This window comes from Pongo pygmaeus, chromosome 20 (assembly GCF_028885625.2).
Source record: "Pongo pygmaeus isolate AG05252 chromosome 20, NHGRI_mPonPyg2-v2.0_pri, whole genome shotgun sequence".
Classification (NCBI taxonomy): domain Eukaryota; kingdom Metazoa; phylum Chordata; class Mammalia; order Primates; family Hominidae; genus Pongo; species Pongo pygmaeus.
The window spans coordinates 47,795,385-47,801,889 of record NC_072393.2 but is presented as its reverse complement, the minus strand read 5'-3'; positions in this window follow the sequence as shown (position 1 = coordinate 47,801,889).

The window sequence follows — 6,505 nt, the reverse complement described above, 5'->3', positions numbered from 1 at the left end:
AGTCACGGAATCTCAGAGCCGTCTAATCACAGAGTTTTCAACTCCACGATAGTCAGAGCGGCTTGAATTCACCAGGCGATGGCATTGTGGAATCAGAACAGGGGAGAGGGAGGGAAGCAGACGTGGGATGGTGACTGGGAGCCTCTCCTATAGGAGTAGGACCCAGGGGACACAATGACGATGATGGTGATGACAGTGATTCACTGAGTGCCCGCTATGTGCTCTGCCCACTTCTAAGCACTCTGCACAAGGTGTGCATTAAATGTGCACAGAGAGGAGAAGTGATTTGCACACAGCTAAGAAGAGACAAATCTGGGATTTGAACTAAGGCTGTCCAAAGTTCTAGGTCACTACGCTATTCTCTCTTTTTATTGAGATAAAATTTCATACAGTGAAGTGCACACATCTTAAGGGTACAGCTCAATGATTTTAAAAATTGCATCTGCAGGCCAAGCGCGGTGGCTCCCGCTCAAAAAAAAAAACAAAACACAAAAACAAAAAAAAATTAGCTGGGCATGATGGTGCATGCCTGTCATCCCAGCTACTCGGGAGGCTGAAGCAGGAGAATTGCTTGAACCCGGGAGGCAAAGGTTGCAGTGATCCGAGATCACGCCACTGCACTCCAGCCTGGGCGACAGCGAGACTCCATCTCAAAAAAAAAAAAAAAAAAAAGTTGCATCTGCAAAGCTACCACCCACATCAAGGCATAGAACCTTTCCCTCTGCCCAGAAAGTTCACTGGAGCCCCTCCAGTCACCTCCCCTCCAGAGGCAAGAGCTGATCTGGTTTCTGTTACCACACATCAGTTGTGCCTGTTCTTGAGCTTCATACAAATGAAATCTTACAGCATGTGATCTCCGTGTCTGGCTCCTTGTTCTCAGCATTATGTCTATAGGAGTCATCCATATTGTCACCTGTATCTGTGGCCCCTTCCTTTTCATTCCATTGTGGGACTATAACACAATTTGTCTATTCTCCTGTTAGGGGACTTAGGGGTTTCCAGTTTGGGGCTATTACAATTGGTGCTGCTAGGGACAGAAACATTCTAGTCATGTCTTTTGTTTGTTTGTTTTTGAAATGGAGTCTTGCTTTGTCGCCCAGGCTAGAGTGCAGTGGCACCATCTTAGCTCACTGCAACCTTCACCTCCCGGGTTCAAGCGATTCTCCTGCCTCAGCCTCTTAAGTAGCTGGGATTACAGGCACCTGCCACCACGCCCGGCTAGTTTTTGTATTTTTATTAAAGACTGGGTTTTGCCATGCTGGCCAGGCTGGTCTCGAACTCCTGACCTCAAGTGATCTGCCCACCGACATGGTGAAACACCGTCTCTACTAAAAATACAAAAACTAGCTGGGCGTGGTGGCACGTGCTTGTAGTCCCAGCTACTCACAGGGCTGAGGCAGGAGAATCACCGGAACCTGGGAGGTGGAGGTTGCAGTGAGCCGAGGTCACGCCACTGCACTTCATTCAGCCTGGGTGACTGAGTGAGACCCCATCTAAAAAGAAAAACAAAAAACAGGCAGGCACGGTGGCTCACGCCTATAATCCCAGCACTTTGGGAGGCTGAAGCAGGCAGATCACCTGAGGTCGGTAGTTCGAGACCAGCCTGACCAACATGGAGAAACCCCGTCTCTACTAAAAATACAAAATTAGCCGGGCGTGGTGGCACACTCCTCTAATCCCAGCTACTTGGGAGGCTGGGGCAGAAGAATTGCTTGAACCTGGGAGGCGGAGGTTCCAGTGAGCTGAGATCGCGCCATTGCACTCCAGCCTGGGCAGCAAGAGTGAAACTCTGTCTCAAAAAAAAAAAAAAAAAAAAAAAGTGATCCACCCACCTCAGCCTCCTAAAGTGCTGAGATTACAGGCACGAGCCACTGCGCCCGGCCCTCTAGTTATGACTTTTTTTTTTTTTTCTTTTTTTGAGACGGAGTCTCGCTCTGTCACCCAGGCTAGAGTGCAGTGGCGCGATCTTGGCTCACTGCAAGCTCTGCCTCCCGGGTTGACGCCATTCTCCTGCCTCAGCCTCCCGAGTAGCTGGGATTACAGGCGCCTGCCATTACGCCCGGCTAATTTTTTGTATGTTTAGTAGAGACGGGGTTTCACCGTGTTAGCCAGGATGGTCTCGATCTCCTGACCTCGTGATCCACCCGCCTAGGCCTCCCAAAGTGCTGGGATTCCAGGCGTAAGCCACCGCGCCCGGCCTTTTTTTTTTTTTTTTTTTTTTTTTTAAGACGGAGTCTCGCTTTGTCACCAGGCTGGAGTGCAGTGGCACGATCTTGGCTCACTGCAATCTCCGCCTCCCGGGTTCAAGTGATTCCCCTGCCTCAGCCTCCCGAGTAGCTGGGACTACAGGTGTGCACCACCACGCCCAGCTAATTTTTGTGTTTTTAGTAGAGACGGGGTTTCACCATGTTGGTCAGGCTGGTCTCGAACTCTTGACCTCGTGATCTGCCCGCCTCGGCCTCCCAAAGTGCTGGGATTACAGGCCTGAGCCACCACGCCCAGCCCTCTAGTTGTGTCTTTTAATGACAGATGTGCACTCTGTTGGGTACGCGCGTGCCTGGGAGTGGAATTGCTGGTTCATGGGATAGACTGTGTTTAGCTTTCATGGACGTTGCCAGACCCTTTCCAAAGTTCGAGTGCCATTCTGCATCCAACAGTGTAAGGAAGCAGCAGCTGCTCCACATCCCCCCTCCACTGGGAGTTGTCAGTCCTTTTCATTTTTGCCACCTTGGTGGGGCAGTGAATCCATTTCCCTCGAGGCAGCCTTCCTAACACAGCTCAGGGAGGCAAGTCAGAGGAGGGGCTGGGGCCAGGCCTGGGCCTGCCTGCCTCCCAATGCCAGTGTCTGTGGCCAGGATGCTGAGAGTGAGTGTGAGTGGGTGAGTGTGCAAGTGCATGTACACACCCACTGCACAAGACAATGGCTGAGGGAGAAACTCCCGAATCTGAGGGGGAAAGGCAGTTGGAGGTAAGGGGCCATGTGCGCTGGACACCCCTGGTGACCCCAGGGTACAGCCTGGTCCTGGTAGGGGCTACATGAGCCCAGACCTCTCCTAGGAAACCCACACATACTACTTTATTTTTCTGGTGCAGGGGAAGAGACACTCCCATAGATAGGTGGGGAGACTGAGGCCCAGAGACGGCAGGGCCTTCCTTGAGGTCACACAGCAGGGACAGTGACCCACATTTCTGGCTGAATGTGCTAAGGTCTTCCTGCTTTCCCAGCACCACTTCCTTGGAGATCCCAGGAGGGAGGGAGGAGGGCTCAGGCTGGAGGGACTCATCTTTTTTTTTTTTTTTTTGAGATAGGGTCTCGTTCTGTCGCCCAGGCTGGAGTACAGTGGCATAGTCTCAGCTCACTGCAACCTCTGCCTCCTGAGTTCAAGCGATTCTCTTGCTCAGCCTCCCGAGTAGCTGGGATTACAGACGTGCACCATCACACTGAGCTAATTTTTTTTTTGTATGTTTAGTAAAGATGGGGTTTCACCATGTTGGGCAGGCTGGTCTCGAACTCCTGGCCTTAAGTGATCTGCCCACCTTAGCCTCCCAAAGTGCTGAGATTACAGGCATGAGCCACACCTGGCCTGGGACTCACAATCTTCTCAAGTGCCCCCTCATCTCCCAGCACACCAACACCCTACCCCCCTAATTCAGGGCCCATCTGCCAAAGGCCCGTTCTCTCAGGGACCCCATGTCTAACCATTTCATGATGTCTCTGCCTCAGGCCCTCCTCTCTCACATTACCCCTGTGTCCAGGCCCCATCTCCTGAAATTCCCTTATTCAAAGTTCCCCCCACACTCCCACTCCTAGGACCCCTCCTGCAATGTCCTTGCCCCTCAGACTCCACTGTCCCCCTCCCCGTCTCTTGCCATGGCCTGCGCTGTTGGACACCTCCAGGCCTCTGCCTCTATGTCCTCTGCTCAGAACAAAGACCAGTGGGTTTTGGAATGAAACTGCTTTCATTCAGTTCCTATAAGGAAACCCAACAGCTCTCATAACAAAAGTCCATCCTGAATCTCCTATGGCCCGCCATGGAAGAGGCAGCTGGAGCTCTGTCCCAATTCTATTCCCCAAGCTCTGTCTTTCGGTGGAGGTTCTTCCAAGGGCTACCTCTGCTGCTCGGGCCCTTTGAATTCAGATGCTGCTCCCCTATTCCTGCTCGGGGCTAATTGTGCTATTGCACTCCTCCTTTGGTGTTTTTTTTTGTTTTGTTTCGTTTTTTTCTGAGACAGGGTCTCGTTCTGTCACCCAGGCTGGAGTGCGATAGCATGCTCTTGGCTCACTGCAACCTCCGCCTCCTGGGTTCAAGCGATTCTCCTGCCTCAGCCTCCCGAGTAGCTGGGATTACAGGCATGTGTATTTTTTTTTAGTAGAGATGGGCTTTTGCCATGTTGGCCAGGCTGGTGTTGAACTCCTGACCTCAAGTGATCCACCCTCCTGGGCCTCCCATAAGTGCTGGGATTACAGGCGTGAGCCACCACGCCCAGCCCTGCAGTCCTCCTTTGATTTTCAAGTTTGAATCCTATTTAGAAAACCTGATTCCAGGCCAGGTGCGATGGGTCACGCCTGTAATCCCAGCACTTTGGGAGGCTGAGGTGGGCAGATCAGGAGGTCAGAGTGTGAGACCAGCCTGACCAACATGGTGAAACCCCATCTCTACTAGAAATACAAAAATTAGCTGGGCATGGTGGTGCACACCTGTAATCCCAGCTACTCAGGAGGCTGAGGCAGGAGAATTGCTTGAACCCGGGAGGCAGAGGTTGCAGTGAGCAGACATTGTGCCACTGTACTCCAGCCTGAGCAACAGAGTGAAACTTCATCTCAAAAAAAAAAAAAAAAGAAAAAAAAAGAAAACCTGATTCCACTAAAAGCCTGGGGGTGACAAAGAGGAAATAAACAGTAACTAGCCAATCTGATCTTCAAAGTGTAACTCTTCTATCTTCAGTGTGGGGCCCTTGCAAAGGGCTTCCCTGCCTATTGCACCACCAGCCCCTTGGACAGGGCCATCTTCGTCCCACCTCCTGGGAACACCTTCCAGCAGGCCTCAAAGCACAAACCCTAAACTGCTGTAGATCTTGGAAGACAAGAGCTGGGCCTAAAAGAGTCACTTGGGGCCAGGCGCGGTGGCTCACGCCTGTAATCCTAGCACTTTGGGAGGCCGAGGCGGGCGAATCACAAAGTCAGGAGTTCGAGACCAGCCTGGCCAACATGGTGAAACCCCCTCTTTACTAAAAATACAAAAAATTAGCTGGGCATAGTGGCAGGCGCCTGTAATCCCAGGTACTCGGGAGGCTGAGGCAGGAGAATCGCTTGAACCCAGGAGGAGGCTGAGGTTGCAGTGACTGCACTCCAGCCCTGGCGACAGAGTGAGACTCCGTCTCAAAAACAAACAAACAAAAAAGAGTCACTTGAACCTGGGCGTGGTGGGGCTCACACCTGTAATCCCAACACTTGGGAAGGCCAAGGCAGAAGGATCGCTTGAGTCCAGGAGTTTGAGACCTACTGGGCCAACACAGCAAAATCCCTTATCTACTTAAAAAAAAATTCAAAAAAAAAAAGGTCACCTGGTTATCCCATATAGATATTCTCCTTCCAGCCCCACCCAGCTGCTTTGGAAAATTAGGATCTCAGTCTGCTTAAGGGAGCCCAGCCTTCCCTATACTTCCACACACATTTCTTGAGGCCCTGTTCTGGTTCACCCCATTAGAATTCAATTAGAATTCCAGCCCTGTGGGCCAGGCACAATGGCTCACACCTGTAATCCCAGCACTTTGAGAGGCTGAGACAGGAAGATCACGAGGTCAGGAGTACGAGACCAGCCTGGCCAACATGGTGAAACCCCGTCTCTACTAAAAAAAATACAAAAATTAGCTGGGCGTGGTGGCGGGCACCTGTAATCCCAGCTACTCTGGAGGCTGAGGCAGGAGAATCGCTTGAACCCAGGAGGCGGAGGTTGCAGTGAGCCAAGATTGCGCCATTGCACTCCAGCCTGGGCAACAAGAGCGAGACTCCATTTCAAAAAAGCCCACAAAACTTCTCAACCTTTTCTCTTTCTTAACTTCACTCCCTCCTGTCCAAAGGTGTGTGTGGCGGGGGTCGGAGGTGTCCCTAGCCCCAACTCATTCATCTTTGGGACTCCACAAGGTGAGGCAGGGGGCAACCTCAGATACCCCTCCAGCAACCATGGCCCCCTCACTAGCCTCAATCTCTTGAGGAAAGAATCAATTCCCACAAATTATCTAAATCTTTCTACTCAAAATGTAGTCCGTGGACCAGGGGCATCAGCATCACCTGGGAACTCAGAAATGGAAATTATGGGCTCCACCCCAGACTTGCTGAATGAAAACATCTGGGCTAGGGCCCAGGAATCTGAAGCCCTCCAGGCGTTTTTTTATGCCCTCTAGAGTCAGAACGACAGCTCTGCACGGTCCCCATTGTGCCCTCCCTGGGAGAGTACACAACGCCCGCTTCTGACGTTAGAGTTCCCATAACGCCCTCGCTCCT